Source organism: Callithrix jacchus, chromosome 1 (genome assembly GCF_049354715.1).
Source record: "Callithrix jacchus isolate 240 chromosome 1, calJac240_pri, whole genome shotgun sequence".
Taxonomy (NCBI): Eukaryota; Metazoa; Chordata; class Mammalia; order Primates; family Cebidae; genus Callithrix; species Callithrix jacchus.
The window spans coordinates 138,338,771-138,360,405 of NC_133502.1; the positions used below are offsets into that span (position 1 = coordinate 138,338,771).

The following is a 21,635-nucleotide window of genomic DNA, read 5'->3' on the forward strand; positions in this document are numbered from 1 at the left end:
ATACCAAACTTTCCAAGAGCCAGTATGTAGATAAAAAGTGTTGGCAAAGAAGGAAAAAATTACTTTAGCAGCTGCTGTTGATGATTAAATGCACATATTCTTTAAGATCTCCATATTTGGATTAAGTTTTTTTTTCAATGTCATTATGCGTTGGTCTTCTCTTTGCATTTTTTGGTATATTTTCAATGTATCAATTAGTAGACATAGGACTATATTTGAAATAAAATATATATATGTATACATATAAACATAAATATACATTTAGATAGATATTCAATAAAATCCAAATACAGAAATTATCTCCAGATATAGAAATTATTAATTGAATTATTTTTCTTCATGCTCTTCAATATCATTTAAATTTCTACATTCAGCATGTTTGAATTGTCCAATTACAAAAAAACTAGTAACTAAGGTTAAAAGACAACAGATAACTAGGAGGCTCAATTCTCCTCTTGGATAAATCCTGCTGATACAATAGGATTCTATACCTTTGACTACAATAACAAGGGCAATTACAAGTTTAATTTCATCCATTCAGATTGGTGGTGTTATTGGGCTGATAAAACTAGGGAATGCAGTATGTATGCAATAGCTATATTTCTACAGATTATTTTTCACTCTATCCTTGATGACGTCATTGAGAAACGTTGGCAGAATTTCAATGTGATTGAATGAAGTCATAATGTCATAATTCTTTTTTTTTTTTTGAGACGGAGTTTCGCTCTTGTTACCCAGGCTGGAGTGCAATGGCGCGATCTCGGCTCACCGCCATCTCCGCCTCCTGGGTTCAGGCAATTCTCCTGCCTCAGCCTCCTGAGTAGCTGGGATTACAGGCACGCGCCACTATGCTCAGCTAATTTGTTTTTTGTATTTTTAGTAGAGACGGGGTTTCACCATGTTGACCAGGATGGTCTCGTTCTCTTGACCTCGTGATCCACCCGCCTCGGCCTCCCGAAGTGCTGGGATTACAGGCTTGAGCCACCGCGCCCGGCCGAAGTCATAATTCTTTAACTTACCATCACAAGGTAGGGAACTAATATTTGATATCTTATTTTATCTAACAATTTCATCAATGAAAACATATGTCATGCTATTGTACTTGTAAGTAATAAGGTACCCAACCTAGCTGACATATAATCAGCTTGTTCAGAGAATACATAATTGGAAAACAGGATTATGTGAAGTTTGAATAGAGAAAGAAGTCTAAAAATTTTTGTAGTTCTCTGAATTTATGGAGTGGGGGAGTGTTAAAAGTTGTTAACCAGGAAAGGGGCCTCAAGTATAGGATTGCTAATTGATGATAAAACTATTGGGGAAGTGGCATCAGAAAGTTTGGTTTATAATAGATAAAGCCAAAAAATTATGTGTACAATGATGATAAAACATTTAATGTAATTAGTATGTTTGGAATATGAGTTTTTCTAAAAAAAAATACATTTTAATTCTATGAGGTGTGTTTGTGTGTATGTGTGAGTGCATGTGCATGCACAGTTTACAATATCTCTAAGACCCAATGTGACTTAATAGTAAAATGTGTGGATTATTTTTGTAAGTGTCCTTCTTGCCAAGTGCTCATAAATTGCAAGTGGGTTCATTGAGAGGCTTCTATATAAATTTATGATACTATCAATTTGCTGGTTAATTGATCTTGTTCTTCATGATTGCAAACGTGTTCAGCTCCATTAAAGGCAATGTCTTTCTTTTCCCAGTGATCAGCTGAGTTCAGTGAATGTAAAAACCTATTATATATATTTTTAAAAAGGTTTTCTATCATCCTTTGCTCTACTATGACATACAAATTTAAAAAAATAAAATAAAATCTTGGGAGTAGGAAAGTCTTTCAAAACATGACAGAAATCCTATGATTCATAAAGGGAAAATAGAAACATGTTGCACCTCCCCGCACATGTGCACAAAATAAAGGAATAAAGCAAAATGTGTTTGCAAAGGGCTGATATCTCTATAAACAATAATGTGTTATGTAAAAAGAAAAGCTAGAAAGGTATGAACAAATGATTAGGAAGGATAATTCTGAAAAGAGGAACTTAGAAATACTTCACTTTTACTCCCTATATTTTTGTATTTTTAGCAAATCATTTGCATTATTTTGTAATAAAAGTTCAATTTAAAACTGTGGTCCTGTTGCCCATTCTATTTTTTGATTTTTTCTTTTAATATATAAAAAATCTACTTGAAAAAATGCTTCTATTTTATTTTGTGTATGTGATTCTTTAGGAAATATGCTTACCTGTGAGCACTTTGTTGGGTTATCTGCCAATATAGATAGTTTTAATTAATCTTAATGCTTTTTATTTCATGTTCCTGTCTAATTGCCCTGGCTAAGACTTGTAGTAAAATGTTAAGTATAAATGTCAAGCGTGAACATCCCTGTTTCTTCCTTTTCTAAGAAAATACATTCAATCTTGCCACACAAAGTATAATGTTAGGTACAAACTCTTCATTGGTATGCTTTATTAGGGTAAAGAAGACCCCTTCTAATCTAATTTTCTGGGTGTTTTAATAACAAAAGAATATTAGATTTTGCCAAATAATTTTTCTGTAACTGTGGAGATGATCATGTGAGTTTTACCATTTATTTTATTGATAGGCTATATTACATTGATTGATTTTCAGATGTTAAACCACCTTTGAATTCTTGGGATATATCCTACTGCATCAAGATATATAATCATTTACATACATTACTGCGCTAAGTTAGCTGGCATTACGTTAAGAAATTTGGTATCTACATTATTAAGAGATATTTCTCTGTGATACTCTTTTTTGTGATGTCTTTTTCTATATATATGTAATTGAAATTTAGGGTCTGGGGTACATGTGCAGAACATGCAGGATTGTTGCATAGGTACATACATGGCAATGTGGTTTGCTGCCTCCATCCCCAGTCAACTATATCTGGCATTTATCCCCATGTTACCCCTCCTGAACCTCCCTACCCACAGCTGTCCCTCCCCTATTCCCCGCAACAGACCTCAGTGTGTGATGCTCCGTTCCCTGTGTCCATGTGTTCTCATTGTTCAACACCCGCCTATGAGTGAGAACATGCAGTGTTTGATTTTCTGTTCTTGTGTCAGTTTGCTGAGAATGATGGTTTCCAGATCCATCCATATCCCTACAAAGGACATGAACTCATCATTTTTTATGGCTGCATAGTATTCCATGGTGTATATGTGCCACATTTTCCTTGTCCAGTCTTTCGTCAATGGGCATTTGGGTTGGTCCCAGCTCTTTGCTATTGTAAACAGTGCCACTATGAACATATGAGTTCATGGGTCTTTATAATAGAACAATTTATAATCCTTTGGATATATGCCCAGTAATGAAATTGCTGGGTCAAATGGAATTTCTATTTCTGAACCCTTGAGGAATCACCTGCCACACTGTCTTCTACAATGATTGAACTAATTTACACTCCCACTAACAGTGTAAAAGTGTTCCGATTTCTCCACATCCTCTTCAGCATATGTTGTCTCTAGATTTTTTAATGATCACCATTCTAACTGGTGTGAGATGATATCTCAATGTGGTTTTGATTTTCATTTCTCTAATGACCAGTGATGATGAGCATTTTTCACATGTTTCTTGGCCTTGTGTATATCTTCTTTTGAAAAATGTCTGATCAGAATCATGGTTTTTTCTTTGGTTCTGTTTATGTGATGGATTATGTTTATAGATTTGTGTATGTTGAACCAGCTTTACATCACTGGGATGAAGCTGACTTGATAGTGATGATAAGCTTTTTGATGTGCTATTGGATTTCGTTTGCCAGTATTTATTGAAGATTTTTGCATCAATGTTCATCATGGATATTGGTCTGAATATTTTTTTTTTTTGCATGTCTACCAGGTTTTGGTATCAGGATGATGTTGGTCTCATAAAATGAGTTAGGGAGGATTCCCTCTTTCTGCATTGTTTAGAATAGTTTCAGAAGGAATGGTATCAGCTCCTCTGTGTACTTCTGGTAGAATTTGGCTCTGAACTTGTCTGGTCCTGGACATTTTTTGGTTGGTAGGCTATTAATTGCTTCCTCAACCTCAGATGTTGTTATTGGTCTGTTGAGGAATTCAACTTCTTCCTGGTTTAGTGTTGGGAGGGTGCGGAATGTATCCATTACTTCTAGGTTTACTGGATTATTTGCATAGAGGTGTTTGTAGTAATCTCTGATGGTAGTTTGTATTTCGGTGGGGCCAGTGGTGATATCTCCTTTATCATTTTTAATTTCATCTATTTGAACCTTCTCTCTCTCTCTCTTTTTTTTTTTTTTTTTTGAGTCTGGCTAGTGTTCTGTCTATTTTGTTGATCTTTTCAAAAAACTACCTCCTGGATTTACTGGTTTTTGGAAGAGTTTTTCGTGTTTATATCTCCTTCATTTCTGCTTTGATACTAGTTAATTCTTGCCTCCTGCTGGCTTTTGAGTTTGTTTGATCTTGCTCCTCTAGTTCTCTTAATTGTGATGTTAGGGTGTTGATTTTGTATTTTTCCTCACTTCTCTGGTGGGCATTTAGTGATATAAATTTCCTTCTACACACTGCTTTAAATATGTCCCAGAGATGCTGAAACGTTGTGTCTTTGCTCTCATTGGTTTTGAAGAACATCTTTATTTTTGCCTTGATTTCATTTTTTGTCCAGTAGTCATTCAGGAGCAAGTTGTTTTGTTTCCATGTAGTTGTGCAGTTTTGAGTGAGTTTCTTAATCCTTAGTACCAATTTGATTGCAATGTGGTCTGAGAGACTGTTTGTTATGATGTCCATTCTTTTGCATTTGGTGAGGAGTGATTTATTATCAATAATGTGGTCAATTTTAGAATAAGTGTGATGTGGTGCTGAGAAGAATATACATTCTGTGGATTTGGGGTGGAGAGTTCTGTAAATGTCTATTAGGTCTGCTTGGTCCAGATCTGAGTTCAAGTCTTGGATGTCCTTGTTAATTTTCTGTCTCATTGATCTGTCTAATATTGACAGTGGGGTGTTAAATCTCCCGCTATTACTGTGTAGGAGTCTAAGTCTCTTTGTAGGTCATTAAGAGCTTTCTTTATGTATCTGGGTGCTTCTGTATTGGGTGCGTATATATTTAGAATACTTAGCTCTTCTTGTTGCATGGATCCCTTTACCATTATGTAATGCCCTTCTTTGTCTCTTTTGATCATTTTTGGTTTAAAGTCTGTTTTATCAGAGACTAGGATTGCAAATCCTGCTATTTTTTTTTTATTGCTCGCCATTTGCTTGGTATATCATCCTCCTTTCCTTTATTATGAGCCTATGTGTCTTTGCACATGAGATGGGTTTCCTGCATGCAGCACACCAATGAGTCTTGACTTTTTATACAATTTTCCAGTCTGTGTCTTTTGAATGGGTCATTTATCCCATTTACATTTAAGGTTAATATTGTCATGTGTGAATTTGATCCTGCCATTTTGATGCTAGCTGCTTGTTTTGCACATTAGTTGCAGTTTCTTCAGTGTCAATGGGGTTCACGGTTTGGTATGTTTTTGCAATGGCTGGCACTGGTTGTTCCTTTCCATGTTTAGTGCTTCCTTCAGGAGCTCTTATAGGGCAGGCCTGGTGGTGATGAAATCTCTCAGCAGTTTCTTGTCCACAAAGGATTTTATTTCTCCTTCACTTATGAAGCTTAGTTTGTCTGGATATGAAATTCTGGGTTCTTTTCTTTTATGATGTTGAATATTGGCCCCCACTCTCTTCTGGCTTGTAGGGTTTTTGCCAAGAAATCCACTGTGAGTCTGATGGGCTTCCCTTTGTGGGTGACCCAACCTTTCTCTCTGGCTGCCCTTAGCATTTTTTCCTTCATTTCAACACTGGTGAATCTGACACTCATGTGCCTTGGGTTGCTCTTCCCAAGGGAATACCTTTTTGGTGTTCTCTGTATTTCTTGTATTTGAATATTGGCTTGCCTTGCTAGGTTGGGGAAGTTCTCTGGGGTAATATCCTAAATAGAGTTTTCCAATTTGGTTTCATTTTCCCCGTCACTTTCAGGTACACCGATCAAACGTAGATTTGGTCTTTTCATATAATCCCATATTTCTTGAAGGCTTTGCTCATTTCTTTTCACTCTTATTTGCTCTAATCTTGCCTTCTCACTTTATTTCCTTGAGTTAATCTTCAATGTCTGATTTCCTTTCTTCCACTTGATCAATTAGGGTATTGAAACTTGTGTATGTTTCATGACATTATTGTGCTGTGTTTTTCAGCTCCATCATGTCATTTATGTTCTTCTCCACACTAGTTACTTTCATCAGCATTTCTTCTAACCTTTTTTCAAGGTTCTTACTTTCCTTGCATTGGGTTAGAACATGCTCCTTCAGCTCTGAGAAGTTTGTTATTACCCACCTTCTGAAGCCTGTTTCTGTGGATTTGTCATACTCATTCTCCATCCAGCTTTGTTCTCTTGCTGGTGAGGAGTTGTTATCCTTTGGAGGATAAGAGGCATTTTGGCTTTTGGCAATTTCAGCCTTTTTGTGCTGGTTACTTCCCATCTTCATGGATATATCTACCTTTTGTCTTTGAAGTTGGTGACTTTTGGGTGAGGTTTCTGAGTGGAGGTCCTTTCTGTTGATGTTGACACTATTTCTTTGCGTTTGTTAGTTTTCCTTCTGATCGGCCCCTTTGCTGCAGGTCTGCTGGAATTTGTTTGAGGTCCACTTTAGATACTGCTTGCCTGGGAATCACCTGTGGGGGCTGCAGAATAGCAAATATTGCTGCCTGTTTCTTTCTCTGGTAGTTTCATTCAGCAATGGTACCTTCCAGATGTCAGCCAGAGCTCTCCTGTATGACATCTGTCCCAGTTAGGATACACAGGGGGTCAGGGAGCCACTTGAGGAGGCAGCCTGTCCCTTAACGAAGCTCAAGGACTGTTCTGAGGGTACCGTTGCTCCCTTCAGGGCTACCGGGCAGGGTCATTTATGTCTGCTGAAGAAGAACCCACAACCACACCTTTTCCCAGGGGTTCTGTCCCAGGCAGGTGCGGACTTTGTAAGTCCCTGATGGGCTGCTGTCTTTTTTTTTCTGAGATGCCCTGACCAGCAAGAAGGGAATCTACATAACAGTCTGTCTGCAGAGGCCTTGCTGGGCTGCCAGGGTGTGCTCTGCCCATCTGCTATGTAAGCTTCCTGGCAGCTTTGTTTACACAGGCAATGTTGAAACCACCTACTGGATCCTCAGCAATGGCAGACACCCCTCGCCCTATGAAGCTCAAATGTCCCAGGTAGAGCTCAGGCTGCTGTGCTGGCTGTGAGAATTTCAAGCCAGTGGGCTTTTAGCTTGGTGTTGTAGGTGCCCATGGGAGTCTCCTGGTCTGCAGGGTGTGTAGACCCTGGGAAAAGTACAGTATCTGAGCTTGAGTGTCATCCTGTCCAGACATGTCCCTAATGGCTTCCCTTGGCTGGAAGAGCTAGTTCTCTGGCCCCTTGCACCTCCCAAGTAAGGCAATGGCCTACCCTGCTTTGGCTTGCCCAGCTTGGGCTATTCCCACTATTTAATCAGTCCCAGTGAGATGAACCTGGTTCCTCAGTTGGAAATGCAGAGATAATTCATCTTCTGGCATGCTCTTGCTGGGAACTGCAGATTGGAGCTGTTCCTATTTAGCCATCTAGGAAGATGTCTTACATCACACACTTTTGTGATTTCAAGTATTTTAACTCATTGAGGTTTTTTGTTTGTTTGTTCTGCAGTCTGACATATGCTGTATTCTGGAGAATGATCCATGTACATTCAAGAAGAATATGTATTGAGCTATTGCTGGGTGGAATGTTCCATAGATGTCTGTTAAGTCTAGTTGTTTTTTATTGTTTTTCAAGTCTCCTATTTTTTTGTTAATTATATGCCTGGCTCTGTCCATTACTGAAAGTGGGCTATTAAAGTTTCCAATATACTTAATGGTCTTGAGGTAAAAAACAAAATAAAATAAAATGTTTTCAATGAGTATTGTTTAATTGTCTTTTTCTCCCATTGATTCTGTTAGTTTTTGCTTTATGCACTTTAGGATTTTATTGATAGTAATAGGTTGTAATTGTTATATTTTCATAATGTATTTCCTCCTTTAGCATTATGAAATGTCCTTTGTTTTTCCCTAATAACAATTTTTACTTCAAGTGTATATTGTGTAAAATTACTATAGCCACTTGTTCTCTTTTTGGAATTGTTTTCATGTTACATATTTGTGTAACATTTTTTTCAACCTCTTTTTTTAATGTAAAGTGTGTTTGATAGTTTATAGTTGGACAATTTTTTCATCTATCCTGGAAATATCTTAATTTGTAGTGCTTGATTTATGTTTAATGTAATCACTCATAAGTTAATATTTATAGCTATCATTTGGTATTTGTCACATGGTATCTATGTATGTCATATATTTTTAAATTCTATTTGTACCTTTATTTCTTCATTATTGTCATCTTTTTATTAAATAAATATTTTATATAATTTAATTTCTTTTTAACTTTTCTTATAATATTAAGTTGTTTTCCTATTATTGCACTGGGGACTAAATTTAAAAGGTTAATTTAAAACAATCAGAATCAGATTAATACCAACTTAATTATAGCATTATACCATATCATTGCATTATGCAATATATAATATGTTGTGTAGCATTACACATTATATTATATAGCTTTATTTTTCTCTCTATTTTTCACCATTGTTATACAAATTATACCTATGCACATATAAGCCCATAAACACAGTTTTTAAATTATTGCTTTAAGCAGTTTTCTTTTAAAACTGTTAGAAAAGAAAGGTTTACACATAAAAATAATTTATATTGTATTTCATATTAACATGTTGTTACCTTCACTGTTGCTGTTTAAAGATTTGAATTACTGTTTGGGGTCCTTTCATTTCAGAATAAATGACTCCTTTCAGTATTTCTTAAAGCAAAGATCTGCTAGTAAAGAATTTTCATAGTTTGTGTTTACTCAAAAATATGTTTTAATATCTCCTTCATCCTTGATGGTTAGTTTTGCTGGATATAAAATTTTGGGTTATTATTTATTTTCAGCACTTTGGATATGTTATCACACTGCTTTTTAAACTCTGGTTTCTGATTGAAAATCAGCTTTTAATGTTATTATCTTGCACATAATGAGTTGATTTTCTCTGACAGTTTTTATGATTGCATGTTTGTGTTTGGCAGTTTACTACAGAGGTGCCTAGAAATACATTTCTTTTAACATTTAAAACTGATATATACTTCGAGCATATAAAATTGTAGAAGTTGAAGAATTGCAAAAGCAAAACTCTGTATAAAATGTGTTTAGCCAGTGAAACTCCCTGAAACTCTATTCAAGCTGTTCCAAACCTGAGCCTTATTTCCTCTACTCAACTCTGTCATCTCTTTTTGAAGCCACATTCTACACCAACCATTTGAGCCCCATACTCTATTTTTCTAAGAAACAATAAGGACATTAATTTAACTGTTTAACATTGTTAATCCACTTCACTCTTTTCTGAAAACAACCAGGGTTAGACTATACCAAAATATACTGAGAGGAATAATCCCTCAAGTTATAGATTATTTCCTTTGGCAAAATTTTAAATGGTATTAGTAAGGGTTCTTGTATCATTCTCATTTTTTAAGGTAAAGATTCATAATCTAATCTGAGTATTCTGCTCTTCAGTGCAGATGATGGGACGAAATGAAAATACTTACCTCTTCACACTGTTCCAAATCAATATGCAAAGTACAGTTATACAACTAAAGTGTAAAATTCCTTTATATTTATTTGAAAATAATTTATGTAAGAAAGTTATTTTGCTGTAATTTGGTTGATAACAAGAGTGATTTTTAAAAAGTGTGTTGTAGCCGTAGCTTCACCAGAAAAGTGTTTTCGCATTATATTTAATATTTTGTTTTTCATGATAATACTAACAGAGATAGAAATGGAAAGGGTTTATACAAAATTCAAAATACTTATTTTTGGATAAATTGAAATTACTGAATTAAGAGATGTAAACTGGACATATCAATGTAAACAATTTTTATGTTCCAAAAAGAGTTTTAAAAAAAGAAAATTATCCACAAAGTGTTTAATGTTAAATAGCAAGATTATAACAACACATTGGATATGATTCCAATTTAGGAAAAAGGAAAAAACCTAATTTTATAAACACATATAGAGTGTGTATGTGTGTATATATATAGGTGTATGTGTATTTAGTGCATGTATATGTGTGTGTAACAACATATATACTTGTGTAATACACACACTACGCACAGATGTAACAAACTGATATCTTCTAGTAAGTTAGATAGTATGATTGGGGGATTAGAGCTTCAGGAACAATTTTTTAGTTTATTTTACATATAAAGTCATGGTTTTAATTTATTTTTAAAAATGCTTTATGTTTGCCATTAGGGAGGAAAAGTACATGCAATAAACTTGTGCTTTTCATTAAGATATAATATCAAAGTCCACTTGTGTTATTTACTTGAAAATTTGATCAGTCAGTGAGTTTCCAGGGGGAATCATCATTATTAAAATGAAATAGTACATTTTATGTGTATACTCATATACTATAGGGGGCAATGTAAATATGTACAGATTTATTGAAAAGCAAACTGACATTAGGTAATCAGCACTTAAAATTGTTTAGTTATTTTACTTATTTTTGAGAAGAATAAATAGTAACCCAAAGGATATAACCAGTTGGCAGGGATGCTAGGTTTCAAATTAAGGGTGAACTAGATATAAAGTCAATTATTTAAAGATGTGTTATTTATTCAATGCACTGTAAAGAATTTAAATTTGCTGTAGTAGGGAGATGCTTAAATAAACTAGTTAAGTTTCCATAATATCTTTAAGCCAGTATTTATTGACATGGGAATATAATCATAATACATAACAATTTTGTATTTTAACAGACCTGTAAATGGTATTCACAAAATGTTATCTTCTTTATAAATAGATACTCATATGTAAAAAAATACAGGAAGAAATAAAATACATTGTTATTAGCTTTTATCCCTGGGTGGTAATGACATTATATGTTTTTAAATTCTTTTGAAATAAATAGTCTCTAATTACATAAAATAAGATGTGCTTCCTTCATAATTGGAAATAAAAATAATGCTTTTTAAGAAGGAAAATTACGATATATTTCCTATAGGATTTACTTTTGATTCATAAAGGTTAATGGTTTTTCAGGGTATTTATTGAATATTTATTGACTTTGAATTTCCTGCTTTTCATGAAGTTCTTCAAGAGAAAATAAACTTTATCAAGATGATAAAGGCCATGACTGATAATATTTGTGTAGAAAATAATTTTTCTTTACTATTTAGCAGAGATTTTTCTCATCAACCACAGGAGAGAAGGATGGTAAATCTCAAGTATTTTACAACTATCAGGTCAATGCAGCACATTTTTCTATCAAAGAATGCAGCAAACTGTGAGAATTGTGAGAATGTATAAGCTCTGCAAATGCTTCTATAGAAAAATGCCAGTAGCTTCTACCCATAAAATGAGAAAGAAGGATGCATTGTCATGAATGATGAGAAGAAGGAAGCACTATGTCAATAGAATGACATTTTTAGAATTTCAGCTGCACAGAAAGAGATGTCAGAATAGATTTGAGGGGGTGTAATTCATAGGAATTTATATTCTTAGATGTCATTTATATGTTATTTTTATTATAATATCTTAATTTGTTTATACTTCATAATCAGAAAAGATTTAATAATACTAATGAACAATTGCATTGTGTCAGGAACTTTTCTAAACCTTGGGAATACAAATTTTAGTAAGGCTCTAGACTGTTGGCTCCAGATAAATTCACAGTTAAGAAAAAGTTATGGTAACAATGTCCAAAATGTATTTGAAGCAATTATAGAAAAAAAATGCAAGCAATTCTAATGTATGTTATTGCCTTTGTTATAAGGAAACAATCAGATATGAAACTTTGTAAATTAATCTGTTATCCTGAATCAGACTCTGTTCTTTTTCCTTGGGTCTCTAACATCTCGACATAAGAGCATTAGTTGGCACGAAACAATAAGCAAGATAAACTTAATTTGGTGGCTGGTGTGTGAAGCAGGTCATTCCCACTTCTTCATCACAAATACTAGAAAGAGTAGGTGAGCTTCATGGGAGCCTTGTTGAATCAACAGTATGCCAATCTGAGACCTTCCTCAAGGGAGCTTCGGTAGAATCTCTTATTTAATATTAGTTATTGTTATTGCACCATTTATTGTCATTTTATTACCAATTTACAGAGAAATGACTATGAATTATCAATAAATTTATGAAAAGTCTAGCTCATAAATATAAAAATATAGCAAAATAAGATTATCATATTAATAATTATTTAAAATATTACAGTATGTAGTGTAGGTGAAGTAGGAGAATTTACTCTTGTATGCTGTTTGTGGGTTTGCAGTTTAGTACAGCTATTTTGTGGAGCAATTTGACATTGACATCAACATGTTAAGGTGGAACTTCTCATTCCACCGTTATCATAGCTCCATAAAGGCTTTATTTCCATGTGCTCTTATCTCTGATGGTTTTATCATTGCTGTCTGCCTTACTCTCTTCTTTCAGTGGCCAAAGTATTGACAGATTCCATACCCATCATTATGGGAGAAAGTAAATTCAATTCCTTTTGCTATGGTGGTTTGTTTTTTCATACTTGGATTTTCTATGTTCTGAGTCTTTTAGTAGTACCTAGGAGCTTCCTTATTATTACTTCTCTTATACACCAAAATGATACATGTTGTTTCTGTTTTCTATACAAATAATACAATGCATTTCTGTTTTCTATACAAATAATACAATACAAACCATCTTTACAGTGGTTTTATAACTGTTGTGTGTGAGAATCTTTTTCTTCTCTACAGCTGCTGACCATTTCAATGCTACAAAAGTGAAAGGGAGCTGGCATATCCATAGATACTTGCAAACTTATTTTTACTTTTTGTAACTCCAACTTTTATTTTGGATTCAGAGTACATGTACAGGTTTGTTACATGGTTATGTTGCATGATGCTCAAGTTCATGGTACAAATGGTCCCCTCACCCAGGTAATGAGCATGATACCCAAAAGGTAGTTTTTCAGGCATTGCCTCCCTCCCTCTCTCCCCTTCTATTTGTCCCCAGTGTTTATTGTTCCCATCTTTATGGCCATGTGTGCCCAATGTTTAGGTCCTGCTTAGAAATGAGAACATGTGGTGTTTGGTTTTCTGTTGCTGTATTTATTTGCTGAGGATAATGGCCTCCAGCTGCATCCATGTTGCTGCAAATGACATGATTTTATTCTTTTTATAGCTTCATAGAATTCCATGGTTCATATCTACTGCATTTCCTTTATCTAATCCACCCTTGATGGGCATCTAAGTTGATTCCATGTCTTTGCTATTGTGAATAGTGCTGATATGAACATACAAGTGTATGTGTCTTTTTGGTAAAATGATTTATTTTCCTTTGAGTATATACTCAGTAATGGAATAGCTGGTTTGAATGGTAGTTCTCTTTTAAGTTCTTTGGGAAATCTCCAAACTGCTTTCCACAGTGACTGAACTAATTTACATTCCCACTAACAATATGAAGTATTTCCTTTTCCTTGCAGCCTCACCGGCCTGTGTTGTGTTTTGCCTCTTTAATAACAACCATTCTAACTGGTGTGAGGTGGTATCTCATTGCCATTTTGATTTGCACTTCTCTGAGGATTAGTGATGTTGAGCAATTTTTCCTATGTTTGCTGGCCTCTTAGGTCTTCTTTTGCAAAGGGGGCTTGTTGTTCTTTGCCCATCTCTTAATGAAGCTATTTGGTTTGTTGTTGTTGTTGTTGTTGTGTGTGTGTGTGTTTTGCTTGTTGAATTGTTTCCATTAATTATAGATTCTGGATACTAAACCTTTGTCAATGGATAGTTTTCAAATATTTTCTTCTATTCCCTTGTGTGTCTATTTACTCTGTTGATAGTTTATTTTTCTGTAAAAAAGTCCTTTAGTTTAATTATGTCTCACTTATTAATTATTGGTTTTGTTGCAATTGCTTTTGAAGACTTAGCTCAAGTTTAGATTCAAGTTATTTTGCATGTTACATGGCTTCTCTAAAATTGACATCTGGCCTTCCATTTAGATGTAAGGAAGATCTTACAGAGTGCTTGACACAAAGGGATGGAGTGAGAAATCTACTCTAAGTTTTCAAATAATTAAAATATAATGAATGAGTAATAGGAATACAATTTCCTGTAAAGTGATGTCAGACTCAGCCTGGGTCTTATTATTTTGTTCCCAAAGGTTATAAAGAGGAATTTTGTCTGAAATGCAATGAAGAATGTTTACGGAATGAAGAAAATATATTTTCATATACTTGCTATATATTTGGCAGATTCTCACAGATAGTCCTGATTTTAAATATTTTATGTGATAACTCCTTCCTGAAGGGGCCAGAAATTAGAAGAGTCATTTTCCCAATTCTACTGAAAATATTCTCGAAGTGTTCAAAATATAGGATGTTTTGTCTTATGAGTGGTCAAGATTATATCCTTGGTGACTCACATCCTGATTTATCTCTTCTCTAAACTTACTTTTGAGAGTAGGTAGAGATATTGGCAGTGGTGTTGGTGGTAATTAAGGCAATGACACTGCAGGAAGAACAAGGAGGATATCCAAGATTGTGTGTGTGTGTGTGTGTGTGTGTGTGTGTAATGGAATATTAGAAATAGAAATTGGAAAATATTTTGGATAACCCACACAATTATCAGTTATATAAAGCTGTTAATTAGTCGTATGTTATTTATTTATAATGTTTCAAATAAATGAGTGGTTGAGTTTTTACATATAAAATAATCTTATGTATTTTGTAAATTATAAAATAGCAATACCAGCTCTGTGTCAAGAAAATAAGAGGCATGTTTAGTTCCTATTAAAGTATTAAAGTATATTGTTAGCTCTGTAAATATTTTTTCCTTTTAAATTTGATAGTAAAATTTATAACAAGAATAGGTTTAATGTGTCTATAAAATGTATCACTCTGGCTAGGTGCAGTGGCTCACACCTGTATCCCAGCACTTTGGGAGGCTGAGGCAGGTGGATCACCAGAGGTCAGTAGTTCGAGACCAGCCTGACCAACATGGAGAAACACCGTCTCTACTAAAAATACAAAATTAGCCAGGTGTGGTGGTACATACCTGTAATTCCAGATACTTGGGAGGCTGAGGCAGGAGAATCGCTTGCACCTGGGAAGTGGAGGTTGCGGTGAGGGAGATCAGTCCATTGCACTCCAGCCTGGGCAACAAGAGCAAAGGTCCATCTCAAAAAGAAAAATAAATAAAATGTATTACTATTATTTAACATTTCTAATATTTGCATAGGTATTGAGAAAAGATCATTCAAATCTACTAGCTTATAGAAATAATTTAAATAATTGAAAGTTAGATTTAACTTTGCTAAATTACTCAGAAAATAACCTCTGTGTGTGTTATGCCTGTGTGGTTGTATGTAGGTGTGTGTCAGTGTGAATCTGATATTTGAAATCAAGGGTTATTCATATTCAACATTTAAAATCAGTTACTGAGGCCAGGCACGATGGCTCACACCTATAATCCTGGCACTTTGGTAGGCTGAGGAGGACGGATCATGAGGTCAGGAGATGGAGACTATCCTGGCCAACATGGTCAAACCCTGTCTCTACTAAAGTACAAAAAATTAGCCAGGCATGGTGGCGCACACCTGTAGTCCCAGCTATTCAGGAGGCTGAGGCAGGGAATGCCTTGAACCTGGGAAGCGGAGGTTGCAGTGAGCCGAGATCCTGCCACTGCACTCCAGCCTCGTGATAGAGCAAGACTCCGTCAAAAAAAAAAAAAAAAAAAAAATGCTACTAAGTGTCTAAAATGTACTTAGCACATACGTAGAGTATAAAATTTTGAAACAGAAAGACATAATCCCTGAACCTTGAGAATTAAATTTTAACTGGGTAAAAACATGGCTTAAAATTTAAGAACTGAGGTAAGGACCTGCATGTAAAAACATTAAATGGCTATCTGACTTACTAGTCTAAATTCTAGAAATGAAGTCAAAAATTATGTAATATAACTTTAAAATATTTCCCCCTTCATTTTTATTATGTTGCTTTTTGTTTTTTCTTAAATATAAGAAAATATTTGAAAATTGTTTGCAGGTGATTGCTTATATAGAGAAAATACACACACAGTAAATCAGTTTGACTTTGCATTGACTTTCAATTATTTTAGTGAAAGCAATTATTTCAGTTGATTTTTGAGCAAACATGAAATGATCATGAAACCTAACAATGGCCATAATGTCTTAATGAACGTTTTATTTGGCATTGGTATATAATAAGGGGAATACAGAAGCCACTGATTCGTTACATTTAATTTTTATGTCTTTCCAACTTTGTGTTTTATTTGCTTATCCAGTCTCTGTTGTGAATGAACTTCTAATGGAAATAATGTGAATTAGTACAGAGGCTGAGATTGAATTAGCATCACAGAATCTTCAACTGATGAGATTTTTAAGCAAATAAGAGTATGTGATGCAAGCAGCTTAAATATCACTGGCAGCTTCCACAGTGAAATTTCCAAAATAGGCTCAATTTATTTTCACCAACCTTAATGTCATAAAGATAAAACAGCCAGTGCTTGGTGATGGTTAAGGGGCAGTTGAAAGATTAGAGTAAATATATAAGGATAGCTGTTTGTCTTTTCACTGAAGTATGGTCTATATTATTTCCCATAGAATGGCAAATTATGTATTGTTAACTCAACAGTAGCAAAAACCAAGTTCTATTGAAAATCTTTATCCCTTCCTTTGGGTTAACATTAAGTCTACATTTCCCAGTCTCCCTTTGGATGAGATGAGGCCAAATATGTGAGTTCTTACTATTGAATCTTTGTGCTAGTAATACGAAACGTTCCCTGTTTGAACCATAAAATACTGTGACACAATCTTCTTCATACTTTTTCTGTGCCACATAGTTACAAATGAGATGAGGCCAAGGAATTGATACAACCAGATATGGAAGGAACCTAAATCCCAGAATTACTTCAGGGAGGAATTCCATTCTTCTGAATAAGACACATAAAAGATTGTGACATGAGCAAATGTATAATAATTTTATTTTGCTAAACCACTCAAATTTTAGAAGCTATTTATCATCAACACAATGTTACTAAACTCTATTCTCAATCCAGAAAAAAAATCAATTTTTGAAGGTTAATATTTACTATTATTTTCATTACTTTTTGAGACTAGGAATACACAATAACACAAGATCAATAATTTTTTAAAAATCTGTAAGTAAAGAGAAACTATTTTTGTGTTTTTGCAATGTTCACACTCTTATAAATTAAAGAATGAATACAAGTTGATCTGATGAATTCAAAGCAATGCTTTTTTTCCTTATGTTTTCTTTTTTATTGTACTTTAGGTTCTGGGGTATATGTGCAGATCATGGAGGATTGTTGCCTAGGTACATACATTGCAAGGTGATTTGCTGCCTTCATCCCCCCATCACCTATACCTGGTATTTTTCCCCATGTTATCCCTCCCCACCCTCCCCACTCCCCGCCGTCCCTTCCCTAGATGCCCCCAACTGACTGCAGTGTGTGTGATTCTCCCCTCCCTGTGTCCACCTGTTCTCATTGTTCAACATCAGCCTATGAGTGAGAACATACAGTTTGGTTTTCTGTTCTTGTGTCAGTTTGCTGAGAATGATGGTTTCCAGATTCAATCATGTCCCTACAGAGGACACAAACTCATTGTTTTTTTATGACTGCATAGTATTCTGTGGTGTATATGTGTCACATTTTCTCTATCCAATCTATTGTTGATGGACATTTGGGTTGGTTTCAAGTCTTTGCTATTGTGAACAGTGCTGCAATGAACATACGTGTGCATGTGTCTTTATAATAGGATGATTTATAATCCTTTGGATATATACTTAGTAATAGGATTTCTGGGTCAAATGGAATTTCTATTTCTAGGTCCTTGAGGAATTGCCACACTGTCATCCACAATGGTTGAACTAATGTATACTCCCAGCAACAGTGTAAAAGTGTTCCTATTTCTCCACATCCTTTCCAGCATCTATTGTCTCCACACTGTTTAATGATCGGCATTCTAACTGGTGTGAGATGGTATCTCAGTGTGGTTTTGATTTGCATTTCTCTAATGACCAGTGATGGTGAGCATTTTTTCATATGTTTGTTGGCCTCAAAAAGTGTCTGTTCATAGCCTTTGCCCACTTTTGAATGGGTTTGCTTGTCTTTTTCTTGTAAATCTGTTTTAGTTCTTTGTAGATTCTGGATATTAGCCCTTTGTCAGTTGGGTAGATTGCAAAAATGTTTTCCCATTCTGTTGGTTGCTGGTTCACTCTAATGATTGTTTCTTTTGCTGTACAGAAGCTCTGGAGTTTAATTAGATCCCACTTGCCTATTTTGGCTTTTGTTACCATTGCTTTTGGTGTTTTAGTCATGAAGTCCTTGCCTATGCATATGTCCTGAATGGTTTTGCCTACGTTTTCTTCTAGGGTTTTTATGATGTTAGGTCTTATGTTTAAGTCTTTAATCCATCTAGAGTTAATTTTAGTGTAAGGTGTCAGGAAAGGGTTCAGTTTCTGCTTTCTATGCATTGCTAGCCAGTTTTCCCAACACCATTTATTAAACAAGGAATCCTTTCCCCATTGCTTGTTTTTGTCAGGTTTGTAAAAGATCAGATTATTGTAGATGTGTGGTGTTGCTTCTGAGGCCTCTGTTCTGTTCCATTGGTCTATGTCTTTGTTTTGGTACCAGTACCATGCTGTTTTGATTACTGTAGCCTTGTAGTATAATTTGAAGTGTGCCAGTGTGATGCCTCTGGCTTTGTTCTTTTTTTGCTTAGGATTGTTTTGGCTATGCGGGCTTGCTACAAAGAAAATAAAATGCCTATGAATACAACTAACAAAGGATATAAAGGATCTCTTCAAGGAGAACTACAAACCACTGCTCAAGGAAATAAGAGAGGACACAAACAGATTGAAAAACATTCCATGCTCATGATTGGGAAGAATCAATATTGTGAAGATAGCCATACTGCCCAAAGTAATTTATAGATTCACTGATATCCTCATCAAGCTACCAATGACCTTCTTCACAGAACTGGAAAAAAACACTTCCTTATGTTTTCTCCCTTTTCTAAGCAGAATGATATTTAACATTTTTCTCATCAATTAACATATTTTGGGCAGATCCTTTGTTAAAGGCTAGAAGCACAAAGTAATCAAGGCAGGCATGGCTGTAACCTCATGAAATTTTCAGATGTGGAGAAGATAGATATTAAAACAAATAAGTATCAACTGTTCTATATGGCTAGTGTGAAAGGAATGGATAGATTTCTAAGATGTACCTGCTTTCATCATCACAGTAAAATAATAGATTACACAGATCAGAAAGTAATGAGTATCACCACATCAACTACTTCAGTTCATTTGTGAAGGAACTGAGGTCTAATGAAGAAACTGGTTACCCGATATTCACTCATGTTGTTAGTCTTTTATTGAAAAATATGTCCTAGCATTAAAATCACACTGCCAACTTCCATTAATTATACAACTTTGATACCACTGAGCTGAAGCACTTTTTTACAAACTCTATTTATAAACATCAAGAATTGCTCAGTTCCTTAGTGATACCAAAATTGTATTAATGACTTTGGTATCACATTTTAAATTATCAGGTATCTAGGATTTGACCCTGAACTGTTTCGAATTGATTGAATATTCAGGAAATTTTATAGTCCTTTGTTAATCACCAAAATTTTAGACTGAGGTCTTTATAGATCCAAGTTCTAGCTCTGGCATTAATGGATCTGGTTATTTTGGTCAGTTTATCTATCCTGTGTATGACTCATTTTGTTTTTTTATTAAGCCATGCATATATATATATATATATAATCTGGTAAGAATGATTTAAATTAAAATAAGAGGACATGCTTTAAAATTCAGCTCAAACAAGAACAGGCTTAGCTCTCAATACAGCAAGGCCAGATGTGACAGACTGCTGGTATCTGACCAGCATCATGCTGATGCCATGGTCAATATTACCAAGGTTACCTTCATACCGCCATGCTTTTTACCTTATTGTCTCTAAATGGCTCCATTGTCTCTTGACATTATTTCAGCCTTCTGCCTCATTTTTTTTTTCTTTCTTTCTTTCTTTTTTTTTTAAGAAGGGATGCTCTATTCATGGAATTCCACATACCATAGTTTGGCCAGAAGTTTTTTTACCTGCTTCCCTTTTGCTCTAAGAACAATGTGAGCTTCAAACACTGTCACTCCAAATGGAATCTCAGTTCTGTTAATCATTTAAAAAAACAGACAAATGAATATTAGAAGGACAAATAACAATGCCTGGCAGATCAAGTCATTTGCCTTATGGGCCAATATGAGAGTTGAATAAGATGATGGAAGCAAAGCGCTTTCCAGAGTGCACTGAACAGAGTGAGCCCTCAGTACAGTGAGCTATTATTATCTATTCATTACTATTAAATGTGCCAAAATGTCACATACATTAAATATGAAATATTAATATAAATATTTCTGGATCTCCCCTGGGGCACATGGCAGGAATATGATTCTCGCTTCTCCTGAAATATCAATGAAATATGAGCAGAAGTGACATGTGTTACTTCTATGTGGAAGCTTTGGAAGTCAGCGTCCAACTCACCATGTTCTCATTTCATTCTTTGGAAAAGTGGCAACATTACAGATGTGGATGTTTGTGAAGCTGTGTCCTGAAGAGAAGTTAATATGAAGCTGAAACCTCAGCTGCCCAACCAAGACAGAGCTGGAGCACGAGTTGGAAACAAAACTTGGAGTTTTAAGCCATGGCACAGCCTATTCTTATTCACACGTATATTTCATTAAACTCTTTTACTAAAGAAGCCTTGCTTTTACTGTTGCCCTTCATAAGCAAGTTTATAGAGTCAGAGGTTAATGATATGCCTAAAGTCACACAACTAGCAAGCAGTAGAATCCAGATTTGTACCCTGTTTTGGTGTGTCTACAGTTCATTCTAGTAAATATCCCTGTTTGGCTTCAGGACACTAAGTGAAATGGAAAAGATAGTGTGTGAATTTTCATTTCACTTCTTTTTTTCAAGACTCTCATCAGTCCTGAATTCAACGTTTTATTTCCTTGCAAATAATTTTATGATAAGAAGAACCTTTAATATCAGACAACAAGATAAGCATAATGGGAAGTAAGACAGTTTAGGATTTATGATATTTTAACTCTTTAACCTATCTCTATATTTTCTTACATATACATTAGAATCCATGCTTTTCACAAAGTACTTTGAGAATATCATATCAATGATTTATAGCACATAAATGGTTCTTTTACATTTATATATTCTATTCTATTTTAAGTTATACCCAAGCATTAACCATAAAGTCAAAACAAATTATTAGCAATACAATAAATTATATTTTAAATCATAGTTATTTTTCATTAGCATAAAGAAAAGAAACAAAATAGTAAGATCAGCATTTACTTTATAATGGACTGAATATATATTCACCCTTTTAGAAAGAGCAGGAAAATTTTCAGGGATTGAATGCCATTACTGCCTTGTGAGTTTAATTTTGTCTACTCAACTGAGGC

General features: G+C 34.7%; 1 long non-coding RNA gene across 1 annotated transcript in view; it reads left to right on the forward strand.

The window, feature by feature from the left end:
• The first annotated feature begins 723 nt into the window (after positions 1 to 723).
• The window catches only part of LOC144579402 (uncharacterized), a 139,899-nt gene continuing 118,987 nt past the window's right edge, over positions 724 to 21,635 (forward strand). The window contains exon 1 of the long non-coding RNA XR_013526838.1: positions 724 to 1,028. This is a non-coding gene — a long non-coding RNA (uncharacterized LOC144579402). The remainder of the gene's footprint in view (positions 1,029 to 21,635) is intronic.